Source organism: Callorhinus ursinus, unplaced genomic scaffold (assembly GCF_003265705.2).
Source record: "Callorhinus ursinus isolate GAN/ISIS: 27379988/994484 unplaced genomic scaffold, GSC_fseal_2.0 scaffold34, whole genome shotgun sequence".
NCBI classification, from domain to species: Eukaryota; Metazoa; Chordata; class Mammalia; order Carnivora; family Otariidae; genus Callorhinus; species Callorhinus ursinus.
In genome coordinates, this window is record NW_027397096.1 from 4307901 (window position 1) to 4326977 (window position 19077).

Here is a 19077-nt window from a genome sequence, read left to right on the forward strand (position 1 = left end):
CCAATGACTGAGCCACCCAGGCGCCCTTTTTTTTTTTAAAGATTTTATTTATTTATTTATTTGAGAGAGAGAATGAGAGAGAGAGAGAGAGCATGAGAGGGAGGAGGGTCAGAGGGAGAAGCAGACTCCCCGCCGAGCGGGGGGCCCGATGTGGGACTTGATCCTGGGACTCCAGGATCATGACCTGAGCCGAAGGCAGTCACTTAACCAACTGAGCCACCCAGGCGCCCAGTTAGGGTTCTTAATTAGCTAGTTTTAGCAGAAATAATTTAGCAGGAAAGAATTCATTAAAGGCTTTTGATAAGTCCCTGGGACAGCGAGAGGTCAGGTTTAGAGGCTCTACCACCAGTAACAATACTCAACCCAGACCAAAAGTCTCCTCAAGGAAAGACTTCACTGCCACAATTTCTGGGCACAGACATCACACCAATTACACTGAGCGGTAGACACCAGGGTCCTCTGGATTCTAGACAGTTCTTTTTTGCTCCTATTGTACAACAACAACAACCCATTTTTCTTTGGAAAGTAGAATCGATAGTCTAAGCTAATATTGCAATCCCATCTCTTGGCTGATCATTTGGTGGCATAAAAGCCCACAAAATCCAGGTGACAGTCTCACATCCAATTCAGTGCAATCACTCCATGTTCTCTGATAGAAGCATTTCTCCTTTTCTTTGGATTTTTTTCATTATTTATTTATTTATTTATTTATTTATTTATTTATTTATTTGTCAGAGAGAGAGAGCACAAGCAGGGGGAACAGTAGGCTCCCCACCAAGCAAAGAGCCCAATGAGGGACTAAATCCCAGGACCCTGAGATCATGACCTGAGCTGAAGGCAGACGCTTAACCGACTGAGCCACCCAGGCACCCCTGTTTATATTATAATTTAAAATTGAATCAATATTCAGTGTTCCATTAGAATGTTTATGCAAATATTCATAGTTAGGCTTTGGGGTGTATGATGATTACAATTCCTTTATTTTTATTAAAAATAATTGCCTTGTTAGCGTAGTTGTCTTTGTACACATTGTTAACACTTCTCATGCCATCTAAAAGCCTCTTCTTACTACAGTTTTCTCAAACGCTATTCACATTAGGTGATAAGTCACTTTCACATCATTTCTTGGAGATCTTCATTCTCCTCCATCCTGGAGACCTCCAGTCTCCTTCAGTCTAGGCTAGTCGCTCTCCAGCCCTGCTCAGTGGGAAGCCTGCTTCTCCCTCTCCCACTCCCCCTGCTTGTGTTCCCTCTCTTGCTGTGTCTCTCTCTGTCAAAAAATAAAAATAAAAATCTTAAAAAAAATAAATAAATAAATAAATAAAATCTAGAACTATTCAGTATCTCTACCATTCTCCTTAACACCAATCACTACCTCCTCTCATACATGTAACTGTTGTTCATTATTTGATTTGTGTTTTTTTTTTACTGCTTCCCTCCCAAATTAAACATTGTCATCATAATATTGCTTTGTACATACAGTTAGTGCTTGCTTTGATTTTACACATTTTCTTGCCCATTATTGGCATTCAACTCCTTCTTCCATCCCAAACCTGCTTTAGGGTATCATTTATCCTAAATTGAACTTACTATGATTCTGATGATTTGTGTCCTTCTGAATTCTGGGAACTCCTCAGTCCATATCTCTTCAAAAATGGTCTCTTTTCATTCTCTTTAGACTCTGCTCACAGAATCCAGATTAGACCTATGGTAGACTTCAAATTTTATTCTATTCTCTGGATTTCTTTTTTTTTTAAGTTTTTATTTATTTATTTGAGAGAGAGAGTTCAAGCTGGGGAGAGAGGCAGAGGGAGAGGGAGAAGCAGACTCCCTGCTGAGTGGGGAGCCCGATGTGGGGCTCGATCCTAGGACCCCAGGATCATGCCCTGAGCTGAAGGCAGACACTTAACCGACTGAGCCACCCAGGTACCCTATTCTCTGGGTTTCTTAACCTCTAATGAGCACAGATAAATGTTTAGCCAGTCCTCTGAATTTGGTTTACTTTTATAAAGAAGCAAAACAAAACAAATATATACTGATTTGTTTGAAGTAAATAGGAGAGAGTAGAGGCATATGAGAATATATGGCTAAAGGACATTTTTAAAGATGGTACCTGCTTAGCATGTCAATGGGAAGTTTGGACCCTGGAGCCTCATCTCTAGCTACCCCCAAAAATAAAGGATAGGTGCACCACTGTGCTTTGCAGAATTTCCAAACTCCCGGCCTCTGGTCTCTAACTGTTGCTGTGCTGGAGGGAGACTAGATCACTGCAGTTGCACGGGAATCTAGAAAGTGCAGACTCTTCTGGCCTTTATAATACAGGGAGGCAAGGGGCGCCTGGGTGGCTCAGTTGTTAAGCGTCCACCTTCGGCTCAGGTCATGATCCCAGGGTCCTGGGATCAAGCCCCGCATCGGGCTCCCTGCTCTGCAGGAGCCTGCTTCTCCCTCTCCCACTCCCCCTGCTTCTGTTCCCTCTTTAGCTGTGTCTCTTTCTGTCAAAAAAAAAAAAAAAATCTTAAAAAAAAAAAATACAGGAAGCCAAGATAGAAACAGATTGGAATGGTACTGAGTAAACCAAGTTTACAATAACTGCCATGCATGTAGTTTTATGTCTGGTGATAAGAGAAGCAGAGTGTATTTCTGTGCATGGGGTCAATGTCCACTAGTGGTATTTAACAGCAAGGTCCATGTCTATCATTGTCCTGCCCACAGCAGTGACTAGCTGGGTCCCAACCAGACAGTTCTTGGGCAGACCAGGCTCTGGTTTCTGATAATTTTCCAAGCCTGGTTTTCCAGTCTCCTAGCCAGTTCTCTGAATACCTCAACGACCTTTCAGAGCCTTTCTGTTTAAGTTAGCTAACATCGGTGTCTGTTGCTGCCAACAGATTCATATCCACCTAAGTCTTACATTTTACTCAATCATTTAATGTAATTTGCTATCTGTAAAGTAAGACAGAATTCAAAACAGAGGCTGGGAATAGTGGGCATTTGTGTTTTTGTTTGCCTAGCTTCCACTCCTCTCCTTTCGATTCCTTTTGGGGACTGTCTTCCCCCATTCAGCTTTTGTAATGGGGGTAAAGTAATCTCCACTGGACAGATCAGGCCTAGCCAATCAGAGTATTCCCTCCTCCTACTCAGGTGATTTGATCACAGCACATCACTCCAGCCAGGCTAAAGACACTTAATGCTAGTACAGTCAGTTCTCATTATCTATGATTGTTACGTTCTATAAAGTTGGCGGAAACACCAAATTAGAAAATATGGAACTCTTGCTCCTAGGGGAAATAAAAGATTAGGTTCCTATAAGCCTCTGCTCACATTTTCATCAACCAATCAATACATAACCTTGGTTTATATGTTTCTGTTTAGACATTCTATTTATTATATGATTGATTCATTAAGGTTGAACTCACAGCCAACGGCACTGTAACTCATGCATGAAGGAGGCTTATCTAACACATGCATTTTTTACATTAGCAGCAGCCTGCTTGTGCTTCGGAACACTAGACGATACTCCAGTATTATCCTTGGGGGCCATTTAAAATAGTGAAATCAGCAAGAAAAAGCACAACAATGCCAAAAACATGGCATTACATAGACTGCAAAGGAGCACTTATTTAACAGGATGAGCTAAAGCAAGAAGGCAGAGTGTTGGCTTGTTGGACCTCAGCTGAGAACCGGTGCATTGGGTGACTCAAAATTTTCTTTCTTTCTTTCTTTCTTTCTTTCTTTCTTTCTTTCTTTCTTTCTTTCTTTCTTTCTTTCTTTCTTTCTTTCTCTCTTTCTTTCTTTCTTTCTTTCTTCTTCCTAGCAAAAGAGAAACAAAAGTTTTCAAGCTTTAGGTTGTACTGGTTACAGATAACATATCTAACCCTATATCCCACTCATGTTATGCAGCCCCCCGGATGACCCTGGCATTGGTTTTTGGGGTTATAAATATATTTAAATGAGGAGGTGAATTCACAGGTCCGTAACCCATAACTAATGATGACTTTTGTTGGAACCAACTTTTGTTGGAAGAGGAGTTCTATTTCTTCCAGGGGTGGGCTGAGAAGGTGGGATCTAAGCTTGGGGCTGCTGCTACCAGGTGTTCAAAGCCTGCATCAGTGAAGTCATCACCTAGGAAAACAAAAGTAAGATGGAAAGATACTTTGTCCAGAAGATGTCTATGAGCCTCTGGATCAAGTCATGCCTGAAGCATGATACCCCTACATTTTACTGTATAGTAGATCAATAACTTCTTTTGCCTAAAATGGAACAAAAGGCAACTGATAGAAAGGCCTTAATAAGGGTATGAAACATCGGGGCGCCTGGGTGGCTCAGTTGGTTAAGCGACTGCCTTCGGCTCAGGTCATGATCCTGGAGTCCCGGGATCGAGTCCCACATCGGGCTTCCTGCTCGGCAGGGAGTCTGCTTCTCCCTCTGACCCTCTTCCCTCTCGTGCTTTCTATCTCTCGTTCTCTCTGTCTCTCAAATAAATAAATAAAATCTTTAAAAAAAAAAAGGGTATGAAACATCAGAACATGACTCCTTACTTGTTAAAAGGACACTAGTTATCAAAATGTCAAAACTATTTGCAGCTTCTTCCCATCTCCCCTTGTCCCTGGAGGACTACCTTATCAGTAGCTTCCTTCCCTCCAGCCCCTGGCCTCAGTGTGAAAACTGGAGAAATCAATGAGCGAAGCAAGGAGGTGGGGTGGGGAGTTTTGTAGGAATGATGTGAGGTTATCTGGGAGAGGGCAAAGGAAAATAAGATTAGTGTGGTCGAAAAGAGTGAGGGGAGGAAAGGAAAGACCCCAAAGCAGGGCTGATGTCAAAGAGAATGGGGGGTGGAGGGGTTTGGGAGGCAGAAATGGAGAAACATCAGGGAAGCTGCAAAGTAATAGAGGAAAGAGAATTAATATTTTTTCTCTCAAGATAAAATACCCATACAGAAAAGTGCACATACTGTAAGTGTTCATCTGGATGACTTGCCACAGAGCGAACACATGTAACCAGCACTCACATCAAGGGACGTTAGCAGCTCCTCACAGCTGCCCTCAAACCTCCTCCCAGTTACCACCTCCCACCATCACCTGCAAAGAAGAACCACTGTTCGGACAGTTAACAAAATAGATTTGTTTTACCAGCTCTTCAAAACCCATGTAGGTGGACTCACACAGTATGTACTTGTTTGTATCTGATTTCTTTCACTATGTCGTCATGTGGATCTGTAGTACTTGCTCTTTAACATTCGCTTGTGAGAATACTCACAACTTCTCTGCTCTACTGACACATATTTGAGTTGTTTCCAGAAGTTAGCCATCCTAGTCAAGACTTGATATTTATCTTCTTTTCCTTTGAGCTCATCAGGTCTGTAGTGATACTGAGCTGTGGCTTCAATTTGTGCTTCCCTGGTGACAAGTGGAGTTGGGGCAATTTTTCATGTTTATTGGATGTTTGAACATTCCCTTTTGTGAAATATCAGTTTCTCCTTCTCCTCCTCCATTTTTCCTCCTCCTCCTTCCTTTTCTTCTCTCTGACAATGAGGTATATAGCCTATCTTCTGGGCATGCCTAATACACGGGTGCTGAAAACTGCAGGTGGTGGATCAAAGGCTGATGGGATCAGGAGGAGAAATACTGGCAGTCAGGTCTGGAGGGGGTGAGAGGAGTTGTGTGATCAAGTAACCTGGGAAATGGGTGTGTGTGTGCTGAGAAGGAAGTTTCTGTAGAAGAGCATGTGATGTGTTGACAGGCTAGAATTTCAGCAGTGTATGCCATTCTCCTGAGTGTAAAGCCCCACAGAACCAAGAGGGCTGGTCTCTCTGACAGTTGCAACATTCTTCCAGGAGAGTCCTGGTGTCACACACTTCTTCTTTCAGTGTAGGTGACTAAACTGTGACTTGCTTGATATAATTGTTCATTCATACCTTTATAGGACTGTCATTACATAAGTCAACCCATCGGGGAAAAATCCTTCTGTCTCAATGGTTCTTTTTTTGGAAAATATGCTTGCCTAATCTGCTGGACTCACTATCAAGATGTAGAGCTGGGTAGGTCCCTGTAGGTTGGGGACTTTTTCCCTGAGACTGTCATACCAGGCATGGCCACCAGAAAGCAAGCAAGAGCAGCTGGGACTGGGTCTAGATAGAAAATCCATTAGAAGGAGGCTCAAGGAGGGGCACTTGGGTGGCTCAATCATTAAGGGTCTGCCTTCAGGTCAGGTCATGATCCCAGAATCCTGGGATCAAGCCCCACATCGGGGCTTCCCTGCTCAGCGGGAAGCCTGCTTCTCCCTCTCCCACTCCCCCTGCTTGTGTTCTATCTCTCACTGTGTCTCTGTCAAATAAATAAATAAAAATCTTAAAAAAAAAAAAGCAGGTTCAAGGAATGGAAGGAGGCAGCTAAGGTTCTCAGACACCAGAAACAGGAAAGCCTCCCAGGCTATAGAAACTGGATTGTCTTGCTGCTGGTCCCTGGTGCTGTGGGGTGGTGAGCACTGAGCCCATGCACACTCTGTAAGTCCTAGCCTGTCCCTTGGTGGGGTTGACTCTGAGCAGACTGGTGCCCTAGCGCCACACTGGCCACCCAACTGCCCTTGGGACCACCTGCCACAGTGTTGAGTTACTCAGAAGAGAACCTTGGGTGGACCCTTGGAGCCTGACCCAAGTTTACCCTTTGTACGTTGCACTGGATCTTCCCCATCCTGGCTTCCTTGATCTCTAGAATTTGTCCAAGTTATGGCAAAAGGCCAGCAGCATAGAGATCAGTGTTTTCCCCTGACTGGCAATCAACTCACCTTCTGATAACAGTATCTTGCTTTGCCTGTCCGGCTGGGTGCAGTCATGGAAGAATCAGGGCGCCTCCCTCCCTGCCAAAGGGTGGGCGTGTGACCCAGCCAGGCCAGTCAGCCTGTTTCCTGTGAACTGGAATCTTGAGAATGATAGAAATGGGTTATAGCTGATTTCTCCTGACAGCAGTGTCCTGTAAGTGTGTCTGATGTTTCCCGCTGCCGGGATTCCCAGAACTGTCCTGCTTCTTGTCCCGATTGTGAGCTGGCTGTTCAGCATTCTTTGTATTCTGACCGTTACCCTTCCAAGGACTTCAAACAAATTCATTTAAAAAAGACAGCCAGAATGCATTTCTTCTCCTTGCAACTAGAGAATGCTAAGTGACACAGATGGGCCGAATCTAACAAGGTGACATCACATGTAAGGGATACTTGTATGAGCCTGATGATGGGTCCAAAACCCACCTGCATGTGGGCCAGAAGGTGAAAGCGGACCCAGGAGTAGAGCGTGAGGTGAGACCTTGGGGATTCCCAGGAACGGCACAGCAGAAGCCAGCGAGGCAGTGAGAATGCCCTTTCTCCCCCCAGTTATGTCTTCATTAATGGGGCATAGAACTTGCAGAAGCCAGGTGATGCTTATGCAGCATCCTGCAGGGTGCTCTGTTCCTGCAAGAAAGGCCACTATGGGGAGGGATCTGGACATCCCATCAAAGGCAGAGAAGTCAAGGAGCCGAATGGTTCAGCCTGGAGCCAAGAAGGCATGCGGTCTTAAATTGTCACTTTTTCAGTCATCTGACAGTAATTCCTGGCATGTCGGGCACTGCTAGACAAGGCAAGACATATTCTGCTTCAGAGAACTAAAGTCTAGTAACCCAATGGGGGGAGTACAGGGCTCTGTGGTAGTGCCTGCTCTGGATGGGGAGTTGGCTTCCTGGAGGAGGGGTATCTAAGGTGAGTCTAGAAAGATGTGTAGGAAGGAGTTACTCTGGCCCGCGTGGGGGGGGGAGCACAGGAAAGGGGAGTAGCTGGTGTCAGGGCTGTATGGGGAGCGGGCATGGTGTCTCGCATGGAGTGGGGACTGAGGGTGAGGGAGTTGGCACCAGATCAGAAAGATCCTCAGATGTCAGACCAAGGGAATCACTGAAGGTTTTTTTTTTTTTTAAGATTTTATTTATTCATTTGACAGAGAGACACAGCGAGAGAGGGAACACAAGCAGGGGGAGTGGGAGAGGGAGAAGCAGGCTTCCCCCAGAGCAGGGAGCCCGATGCGGGGCTCAATCCCAGGATCCCGGGACCATGACCTGAGCCAAAGGCAGACGCTTAACAACTGAGCCACCCAGGCGCCCCTCACTGAAGGTTTTTATTTATTTATTTATTTATTTATTATTTTTTTAAAGATTTTATTTATTTATTTATTAGAGAGAGAGAGAGAGAAACAGCATGAGAGTGGAGAAGGTCAGAGGGAGAAGCAGGCTCCCCGCTGAGCTGGGAGCCTGATGTGGGACTCGATCCCGGGACTCTGGGATCATGACCTGAGCCAAAGGCAGTCACTTAACCAACTGAGCCACCCAGGCGCCCTCACTGAAGGTTTTTAAAGAGGGAGGCAACCAAATGAGATTTGCATTAAAAAAAAAAAATTCACTGTGGAAAAGGTTTGGGAGCAGAGCAAGACTGGAATATAGAAGAGAAGCCAGGAGTTGGTTGGAATAGTCCGAGGAGGGAAGGGGTCTGGGCTGGTGGAAGAGCAGGGGGGACAGGGAAGGAATCATTGGAGGGTTACTGGGGTGGCAGCATCAGAAAAGATGAGGTCACAGAAGGCCTGTCCACCAGGTAAGACATTGAGTGATGGGGGGGCAGGTGGTCTTCCAAAGAGCCATCCTGGCCACGGCAATGGAAGCTGGGGCGGCCAAATGCCACTTTGGCAGAACAGCCAGACTGTCTGATTTTCAGAGGCTGACACACAGTAACCAAACCCATCAGGGACTGCCTTGAAATTTCAAGTACCAATGTGTTAACTCCCAGTAGAAAATCAAACTTCCAGGTGTGTGGGTGGCTCGGTTAAGCGTCTGCCTTCCGCTCAGGTCATGATCTCAGGGTCCTGGGATCCAGCCCCACATCGGACTCCTTGCTTGGTGGGGAGCCTGCTTCTCTATCTGCTGCTCCCCCTACTTGTGTTCTCTGTCAAATAAATAAATAAAATCTTAAGGGAAAAAAAAAAAGAAAATCAAACTTCTGTAAACCTAAATAGATCTTCCCAGAGGGACAGCGTTCATGTGCTGCTCACCAGGTACCTCTATGCACTTGCTCTGGAGGCTGGAAGGGTCATCAGAGGTCACCAAGGGAGAAGACTGAAGGTGTGGGTGTGGCTGTGGGAGTCAATGTAAGGCTATTTATGACAAGCAGGAGCAACTTGCTGGTGAGGTCAGCTGTCCACTTATGCATCCGCATTGCCCATGTCCGCTGGATTCAACGCCTCTCACCCTGGAGTGGATAAATTGCCAAATTTCATCTTTCCCTTTTATCTCTGTTTTCCGGACCTTTCCCCCACCCTATTTTGGGCCACTCCTTTCTGTTGATACATTTTCCCACTATAAGCAGTACCTTATCTCTTACATACTGGGGCAGTTAAGGATGCAAAAGTTGAGAAATAAATTTACATGTCATAGGATGGAGCCCATTCCTGGAGCCCACAAGTGCTCTAAAACCCCTATTTATTATATAAATGTTTATGGGTATTTTTTTTACAACTCAGTAAAAGCAGACACGGGGGACGATGAGGAGTGAAGAGACTGTTCCGGAACAAAAGAGATTTAAGAGCCATAACATGCCCTTAAAATGCATTGTGTGGGCTTGTCTGAATCTCATTCAAGCACATCAGTCGTAAAAAGACATTTTTTGGCAACAGTTATTGAATACCCAGTATTAGATCTCGTTGAAGAATTGTTACATTTTAAGGGGTGATAATAACATTGTGCTATGTGAGAAAATGTCTATATATTTTAGAAATGACAGAACATCATAATGTCTAGAATTTGTTTTAAAATACTCTAGCAAAGGACAAAACTAGGTGAATCTGTGGCAAGATTTGATAATTGTTGAATCTAAGTTATGAGTATATGGGGTTCTTTGCACTACTCTATTTTGTGTGTGTGTGTACATTTTCATAATCATATAAAAGTTAAAGATGGATTGCATAATAACATTGAATATAAGTAACAATACAATTAAGTTTCTAGGGTAATTTCTTTTTTTAAAGATTTTATTTATTTATTTGAGAGGGAGAGAGAGCACATGCATGTGCACAGGAGTGGGGGGAGGGGCAGAGGGCGAGGGAGAAGGACAGAAGCAGACTCCTCGCTCAGTGTGGAGCCAGACTCAGGGCTTGATCTCACCACCCTGAGATCATGACCTGAGCTGAAACCAAGAGTCAGGTGCTTAGCCGACTGAGCCACCCAGGCGCCCCTAGGATAATTTCTTACCACCCAATTCTCATTCTCTCATTTCACTCAAGAGACAGGATAATTTTTTTAAATTTTATTTTTATTTATTTTTATTATTTTTTTATAGATTTTATTTATTTATTTGAGAGAGAGAGAGAGAGAGAGAGAGAGAGAGCACGAGAGAAGGGGGAGGGTCAGAGGGAGAAGCGAGCCCGATGCAGGACTCGATCCCGGGACTCCAGGATCATGACCCGAGCCGAAGGCACGTCGTTTAACCAACTGAGCCACCCAGGCGCCCCTTTTAATTTTATTTTTAAGTAAGCTCTACACCCAACGTGGGGCTTGAGCTCACCACCCCAAGATCAAGAGTCACACTCTCCACCGACCAAGCTGGTCGGGTGCCCTAGGAAAAATTCATTTTAAGGGCTTGCTGATGTTGATTTTTCCACAGACATTTTGTACAACATAAAGTAGGAGATTGTGATGCGGCTGGGTTTTAATGGCTTTTCTTGAAAATTTTCTTTTTTCTTTTTTTTAAAGATTTTATTTTATTTATTTGTGAGAGCGAGAATTGGAGAGAGAGAGAGAGCACACGAGGGGGTAAGGGTCAGAGGGAGAAGCAGAGTCCCGGCCGAGCATGGAGCCGGATGCGGGACTCAATCCCGGGACTCCAGGATCATGACCTGAGCTGAAGGCAGTTGCTTAACCAACTGAGCCACCCAGGCACCCTCTTGAAAATTTTCAAGAGGAAATTGAATATTAGTTTCTTGTCTTGATCAAGGATTCTGTGATGAGCTGACCACCAACAGCTCTGCAGACCTGGGAGGCCGGCTGGGGGCAGCAGTGAGAAGTCTGGCTTTCGAAGCAGATGCATGGGATTCTAGTCCTGACTTTGGCCCTTCATTAGCCACAGAATCTTTGGTAAGTCACTCAACCTCAAAGAGCCCCAGCCTCCCCCTCGATAAATGGGAACAACAATGACCGCCTCGTAAAGTTTTATTAGCATAAGCTGAGATATTTCTGTGCTTGGCATGTGGTAAATACTCATTAACCTTTAGCTACTAGTATTATTCTTGCTGCATTTGGGTGACTGACATTTCTTTGTCGTCATTATTATTATTTTGTAATATGACTTTTGCAGTTTCTCAAAAAACATGCATACAGGAAAAAGGGAGGGGGGCAATCCCACTAGCCAGAAGCAGGATGACTGCCCTCATCAGGTTTTACAGCTTCTCTTTTGCTAAAGGGGGCTCACCCGTGATTTCTCCATTCCACGGCCGGCTTGCTGGAAATCGAACTCGGTGTAAGATCCAGGGGAGGGATCTTACACTCTCCTTGAACTCTCAATGCACACTCCTAGAGTACATATTTGGAAAGCAATTTATTTTATTTTATTTTTTTAAAAGATTTTATTTATTTATTTGACAGAGAGAGACAGCGAGAGAGGGAACACGAGCAGGGGGAGTGGGAGAGGGAGAAGCAGGCCTCCCACCGAGCAGGGAGCCCGATGCGGGGCTCGATCGCAGGACCCTGGGACCATGACCCGAGCCGAAGGCAGATGCCCAACGACTGAGCCACCCAGGTGCCCCTGGAAAGCAATTTAAGTCCACACTTTGACAACAGAGGAAATAAAGTGAAGTAAATATAGACATAAAAAGAGATTCAACTACACATTTTGAAAACAAGAGGAATTACAGTGCACAGATAAAGTACATATCTAAGAGGAAATTCAAATACACATTCAAAAAGAAAGGTACGGTTCTTGCTCAGCGTTGTTAACGTTTAGAAGGTCTGATATCATGTGCTTTGATTATGGGAAGCTCATCTTCCTCTCTCTGAGGATACACAAGCCCCATGTTTATACCTGTCCATTTGCTAGGCTCTACAGACATGGAGGGACCCATGAGGGAGGGAACAAGGTGAGACATGTGAAAAGGAGAGCCAGCTTCTGGCAGTGGCGAACTGCAGGTGCAAATGAGGTCAAGCATTAGGAATCCTGCCAGAAATTCCATTTTTGGGTATACACGTGAAGAAATGAAACACTGTCTCAGAGAGCTATCTGCACCCCCATGTTCAGTGCAGTATTATTGACAATAGCCATGATATGGAAGCAATCTAAATGTCCATCGATAGATGAATGAATGAAGAAGATGAAGTATGCAAATGCAATGGAGTAGGATTCACCCATAAAAAGGAAGGGTGTTTGGGACCGCATGGATGGACCTTGAGGACATGATGCTAAGTGAGATTAAGTCAAATAGAGAAAGACAAATCCTGTGTGATCTCACTTCTATGTGGAATCTGAAAAAAAACCAAACTCCTAGAAATAGAAAGTAGGTTGGTGGGGTGTGGGAGAAATGGGTGGTTAAGGGGTACAAACGTCCAGATGAGTATGTATTTTTAAGATGAATAAGTTCTGGGGGCACCTGGCTGGCTCAATAGGTGGAGCATGCTACTCTTGGTCTTGGGGTTGTGAGTTCGAGCACTGCATTGGGTGGAGAGATTACTTAAAAATAAAGTCTTATCAGGGAACACTACATCAAAAACTAATGATGTAATGCATGGTGATTAACATAACAATAAAAAATTAAAAATAAATAAAAATAAAAATAAAGTCTTAAAAAAAAAGATGAGAGGCTCCTGGGTGGCTCAGTCAGTTGAGCATCTGATTCTTGATTTTGGCTCAGGTCATCATCTCAGGGTCCTGGGATTGAGTCCCACATGGGCTCCCTGCTCAGCGGAGAGTCTGCTTCTCCCTCTCCCTCTGCCTGCCTCTCTGCCTACTTGTGTTCTCTCTCTGTCAAATAAATAAATAAATCTTTAAAAAAAAAAGCACTGTATTATATACTTGAAAGTTGCTAAGAAATTAGATCTGAAAAGTTTTCACCACATACACATACACAAAAGGTGAGGGGATTGATGTGTTAACTAACCTTATTGTGGTAGTCATTTTGCAATATATCCCTATATCATCACATTGTACACCTTAAGTTTACACAATGTTATAGGTCACTTATATCTCAAAGCTGGGGAAAAAATTAGGAATCCTGCAAGAACCCTAGGTTGGTATTCATCACCAGTGGTCCTATGGTGGTTTATCCAGGTGGCTGTTTTGATCCTTAATCCATCCTTTTAGAGACAACCCATTTCTTCATGTTTTAGACACACCCTTGGAGACACAGCCCCATCATTTCACAAGTGTTCTTTAAATTTGCCTTCTCCCTTCACCGCTGAACACCTGTCACTCACCCTCGGGGCCATGAGCACTCACCTGTGGCCCCAAGTGCCTTTCAGGTGCCTGCTGATGTTTCATCTTTATCTGAAGTACACAGCACTGGAGTCAGCCCCATGTTTTCCCTTTTATATTTTTGGGATCATGACCCGAGCCTAAGGCAGACGCCCAACGACTGAGCCATCCAGGCGTCCCTCCAACCCAGTCCTATAGAATAAGAGCAAACGCCAACGAAATGTCAAAATAAATGCATAGAAAGCTACAAGTGGGGAAAGCACCGTGGGATAGCCTGAAGTATTGGTTTGGCAGGGCTGTGAAGGTGTCCCAGCTTAGCCTCCAACAGGTGACCCAGGACTGTTGGAGCATAAGTATGAAAGGGTCAGTGCGTTAGTCATCAAGGAGCTGGCTGCCTCGACAGGTGAATGATGTGGACCATTCGAGAATGCGTCTGATGCTGTCATCCATGTAGCCAGCTAGGGTTGGCTGAGGTTGCACCTTTTGCTTTCCTACTCCCCCCTGACTAGGTTTCCACCTCAGATATGCTTCCCTGAGATTGCATTGGTCACCGAGATTAGGCTGTTTGTCCCTTAGACTCCTCAGTTCCACCTTTGAGAGAGGAGCTAACCTCACACAAATGTGCTGCATCTTGCTTGTTACGTTCTCTAAGGGTGAACCTATCAAAGGGCACCTCTGCTTCCTTCCTCTGTACTAAATACTTGCTTAACCCATTGAGATCTGCTTTCTATCTTTCCTTTCCTTTATCTCAGCTGCTAGAACTTCCGGGGTGCCCAGCACCGACCCCTAATTGCCAACACTTCCCTAGACGTCTCTTTAGTAACCAACACGTCACTACTCATACCTACAAATTCTCTTCTCTTGGCTTCCTCAACACTCTCCTCTGCTTCTCCTCCTCCACCCTCTCTGCCCACTCCCTCTTCCTCTGTCCATCTGAAGTGGCCGCGCTCCCCACTGACCCGGGGTCTTTGTCACTTGTGTCCTCTCAGGATGGTCTGTTCACTCCCATGGCTCTGTCAAACAAATGCGGATGGCTCCCAGCCCTGCCCTTCTTCATGAATCTGGCCACAGCTGCCCATGGGAGCCCCTCCACCAGAATGTCATGCAGGCACTTCCAACTCAGTAAGATCCAAACAGAACTCCTTAGAGGCATCATCTGGTCCCTGCTGACGTCCCTGGCCTCACACCCTCTCTCCATAACATTACCAGATTGTGGTGGGCTTGGCACGAACATGGCCTTATAGCTAATTAAATCAACCTAATATGGAAGGTAACAGAATGTTTTCAGACCCTTAGAATAGCAGCTCGGCATAGTGCCACAGTGATTCCATCTGCTTTATGTTCAGAAAGCCTCTATCGATCCTATAGAAACTTTGGGATCCCATTCCCAGACAACAGCAGGGCCCCTAAAGGGAGGGGCCAGGTGTCCTTCCCCTGAGTGAAGGTGAGTGGCCGGTGGTGGTTAACTGGAGGGGACAATTCCTTTAGTGGGTGTATGCTTGTGTGCACGTTGCCACAATCTCCCGAGTTTTCAAGAGGATCCAAAAATCTGGATGTTCATGTGAATCTTCCAACTGTTTAATGGTGGCAACGAATTCTAAATGAAAAATATACTATGTGAGCCAATTAATTTTTTAAGAACACTATGTGAATCAAACAAAACCATACCCCTATCTAACCTGCGGCCTCTCTGTCTGAATAGAAGATGTGGATGTGGAGGCTTGGGAGTCAGACAGACACCGACTCAAGTATTTCCCTGCGAGGTAATGAGAATAAGAGATCATATTTGTAAAATGGCTAGTCCAGAGCAGTTCCCTAAATGGAAGTCAATTCTTTTTAAGATTTTATTTATTTATTTGAGAGAGAGAGAGCAGGAGCAGGGAAGGGCAGAGGGAGAAGCAGACTCCTTGTTGAGCAGGGAGCCCGATGCCAGACTCGATCCCAGGACCCTGGGATCATGACCTGAGCCAAAGGCAGATGCTTAACTGACTGAGCCACCCAGGCGCCCAGAAGTCAATTTTTACTTCATCAGCACAACTGACATGTATATAAAAAGAACGTGTTTACGTGGTCAGCATAGGACAACAGGGTATATGAACACCACCGAGGAAGGAGAGGGCCAGCCACAAGCACTCGCGGCTCAGTAATTCCATCGCGCATTTCCCTGGATTGGGAATGGGCAGCTCTAGATGAGCCCTGTGGTCGTACACTCTGGGCACAGCCTTCCGATTTGCGCCCCAGCCTTGTTTGTGTTTCTTTCTCCGATGCACTTAGAAAAGCCAGATGCTCCAGACCATCAGCGCTGGGGTTCTGAGCCTGGAACTGGAGGGAGGGCCTGGCCAAAAGACGTCCTTCCTGAGAACCTTAGACAGGACCCTCATCGTCAGCCGCAAACTGTGTCAGCCATGAGGAGTGCTTGCATGGTCTCCCAGAGGTCAAGAGGCCTGTGACATTTTCCCTTATTTGAGGATTCAGGCAAATTAAAAATGAACACTTGCCAAGACAGGTTTTTATAGTATAAACATTTACATTTAACAAATTAACACGTCTTAACACACACACACACACACACACACACACACACACACACACACTATAATGCTATTTAACTGTGCTACTCATGGATAATTAGATGGACCTGCCTTATTTACGGTACAGAAAGCCCTTCTTCATTTCCTCTCTCTGTTCCTCTGGTGACTTCTCTTCATCACTTCCTGCTTCCAAATTCAGCTCCTCTGCTGTGACTACTTTTTTGACTTCCTCTTGAGGAAGTTCTGAACTGATTTATGCTGCTGCATACTTTTATTCCTGCAATTTAGGATTTGTGTTCCACTGGCCTGGGAACTCCTCCAGGGAAGGGACTGGGAAACTCCTGTCTGTAACTGCAGCGCCCAGCCCTGGTCCTGGAAGACTGTAGATGCTAAATGAATGGAGGGAGGGAAGGAGAGATGAGAAGCCTCTAGCAAGAACAAACAAAGTGTTGGGGCGCCTGGGTGGCTCAGTCAGTAGAGCGACCCGCTCTGGATTTCGGCTCAGGTCATGATCTCAGGGTCCTGAGATCAAGCCCCGCATTGAACCCCACATCAGTCTCCACACTCAGCTGGGACTCTGCTTGAGGATTCTCTCTCCCTCTCCCTCTGCCCCTCCCCACCCGCGTGCTCACATGTGTGCACGCTCTTTCTCTCTAAAATAAATAAATATTTTTTAAAAACTTGAAAAAAGAAAATGAGATCAAAAGTAGGAGCGCCAAGACAAGAAGTGGTTTGGGGAATCTGTCCTATGGGGTAAGTGGTTGGGGAGCTGCCCCTCCAGCCCTGCACTTCTCTGGAATCTGGCCAGCAGTCCTCTCTACAGCTCAGCTGATTCATCCTTCCTCACCTTCAAGCTCAGCTCAACAGAAACCACCGTCCCTGGCACCTGGACACAGCCACACATGTTTTCTCATTTGATCTTAACAACCACCCCATAGGCAGATGTCATGACTTCATTTTGCACAGGCAAGGAAACAGGCCAGAAATGACTTCCTAGGTGAGAAAACAGCGGACAGAAAGGCACTAGGCCAAAGTCTCGCCGGGAGACACATATAATTGCCACTTCCACATCAGTGCTAGGGACACCTGTGATTGTGACATAGACGCTGCTTTGACTTTCAGAATTGGCATGTGAGAAACCCAACTCAAAAGAGGAAATGGCTTTCCCCTCATGCTCTCTCTGCACTCCTTGTTAATATCCCAAAACATAAATTGCTCTGCAGAAGCTGTGGTTGGTTTCTTGACTTGTGGAAAGGAAGTACAGGCTTTGGGTGAAAGCTAGGACAGACTGATATTCATTTTTGTTTTTGTTTTGTTTTGTTTTTTAAGCAGACTCCACACCCAACGTGGAGCCCAATGAGGGGCTTGAACTCATGACCTGAGATCAAGACCCGAACTGAGATCAAGAGTTGGACACTCAACCAACTGAGCCACCCAGGCGTCCTCAGACTGCCATTTGAATGAGGAATCCCTGTTGTAATCATCTCTCTCACAGTGGTTGTAAGTCTGTCTTCTCAGGCATTACCAAAGTGGGCATGAAGAAACCATGACAGCTTCCAAGGTCTTCTCCAAATCTTCTCAACAAAACCTTCCGAGTACACAGCCCAGGGCTGGACAACACTGTCATTAGTGCCAAGATTTTTCATTCCTGAGCCCATGGCAGACATCACTTATGGATCACAGGCCTCCTTCCCACCAAGCCAGAGAAATAGCCCATTGATGCAGCAATCCAAGCAGCTGCAACCAATTGACTGGAGTGGGTGCACGCCAACAAACCTATTCAACATTTCACCTTATTGCATGCCAGGCCCATTGCTAGGAGATGCAAGGATGAATAACACACTGTCTCTGCCCTCAAGTCAAATATGGGTAGGGGCTGGGAGTAGGCAAAACTCTCAACACATATTTATAGTCAGGTTACATATAAAACCAGGGTTAAATGTATGAACACGGTATTGTGGAAGCTCATACGAGGCAATGACGAATTCTTCCTGGAAGTGCAACACAGAAGTGAGTCTTGAAGAATGAATGGGAGTTGAATAGGCCAAGCAAGGTGGAAAAGGTATTCCTGGCAAAGGGACTAACACATACTAAGGCTTGAGTTCAGAAAGCACTGGAACGGGTGTAAGGAGAAGAAAATCTATAAAGTGGGAAGAACCTCTTTCCCGCATTTCTCTAAGCCACAGATATGTCATCTGTAAGAATGATAATAGTACCTACCTCTTAAGTTTGTGTTGAAGACTAAATAAGATCGTGTATATAGTGACCTCACACAGTGCCTGGTTTCAGTGAAAGGCAGCTCCCACTGATATTCCCAGAATGCTAATGGGCATGAAATTGATCTTTGGCAACTGAGTCAGAATGGGTTTAAAGTAGAGGAACGTCATCAGATTTTTTAAAATGTGATATTTTCCATGATTAAAATACATGCCTATTTTATTTTATTTTTAAGATTTTTATTTATTTATTTGAGAGAGAGAGAATGAGAGATAGAGAGGCACGAGAGGGAAGAGGGTCCGAGGGAGAAGCAGACTCCCCGCCGAGCAGGGAGCCCGATGTGGGACTCGATCCCGGGACTCCAGGATCATGACCTGAGCCGAAGGCAGTCGCTTAACCAACTGAGCCACCCAGGCGCCCATACATGCCTATTTTAGAAGAGTTGACAATATTTTAAAAAGAGAAAGAAGAGAAGAAAATATGACCTCATCGCCTCTCCACCCAGAGAGAATCTCTCTGAATATTTTGGCGCAGTGTCTTCCCGTCTTTACTCAGCATACTTTTCTTTCTTTTTTTTTCCTTTCATACTTTTCTATACCTATGACCATACCATATGGACAAAAAGTTCTCTAGTTTTTCCACATAAAATGGTGACATAAGCAGTTTTCTATATTATTACAATCTTTTTGAATATGTTGTCTTAATGGTGAATAGCCATTGAATGGATCCATTGTAATTTACTCTGTGAATCCCTTGCCTGTTGGACAAATATGTTGTTCACAATTTTTTTACCATTGTCAGTAATGTGATGGAGAATGTCTTGATTCATAAGGCTTTTTTTTTTTTTTTTTGTACATCATATTATTTCCTT